We start from the raw sequence: 802 nt of genomic DNA, 5'->3' as shown, positions 1-802 counted from the left end.
GACATCAAGAGGCACTACTTCATGGTCAGGGCAGCTAGGATCTGGAACCAATTTCTAAGGGAAGTAGTACTTGCTCCTACCCTGGGGGTCTTCAAAAGGAGGCTAGATAGACACCTTGCTGGGGTCGTTTGACCCCAGCATCCTTTCCTGCCCATGGCAGGGGGTCGGACTTGATGATCTGCTCAGGTCCCTTCTGACCCTGTCAACTATTAAACCATGAAACTATGAAATATTCAAATTCTGAAGTCCTGCTCCAAAGTCCTTCAAAGTTAATGGGAGACCCATAGATTTGCATTAAGTAATGCAGAAGGGAAAACAGAGACAGAAAGAGTTTAAAAAACCCAACAACAACAAACCAAACCAAGGTCTTTTTTTAAATCTTAAATCTATTGAAAAGCAGGATACCCTGCCTGACTATACTAGCAAACTGGTCAGTGCATGCAGTGTTGTAATAGTGGCCTCAAGGTGGTGCTCTGACACTTCCTGTACATCACACTTCCTCAACATACCTGTTTCTTCACCCTGAATACAAGTTAGAATAAGCTCCGTCTGAAGTGATGGGTGTTTGCATTAATTGCAGTCCAGGTAGTGAGACACAAGTCACCTGCCAGAGGAAGGCCAGGGTACAAATGGTTGCCAGCATCATTGCCAGAGAAGGACGTAGCCAGTAGTAGTGTGGAAAGTGCCTCCTCCTCAGTTCAGAATATCCTCTGAGGGATCCACTATTTAGACCGTGTACCTAGGAAACAGCTCCTTCACCCTCTCTTCTCCTTCTCTTGTCCTGTCTCTTCCTCTCCATTTT

This window comes from Gavialis gangeticus, unplaced genomic scaffold (assembly GCF_001723915.1).
Source record: "Gavialis gangeticus isolate Ggan-Ray unplaced genomic scaffold, GavGan_comp1, whole genome shotgun sequence".
NCBI classification, from domain to species: domain Eukaryota; kingdom Metazoa; phylum Chordata; order Crocodylia; family Gavialidae; genus Gavialis; species Gavialis gangeticus.
This window is presented reverse-complemented; position numbering follows the sequence as displayed.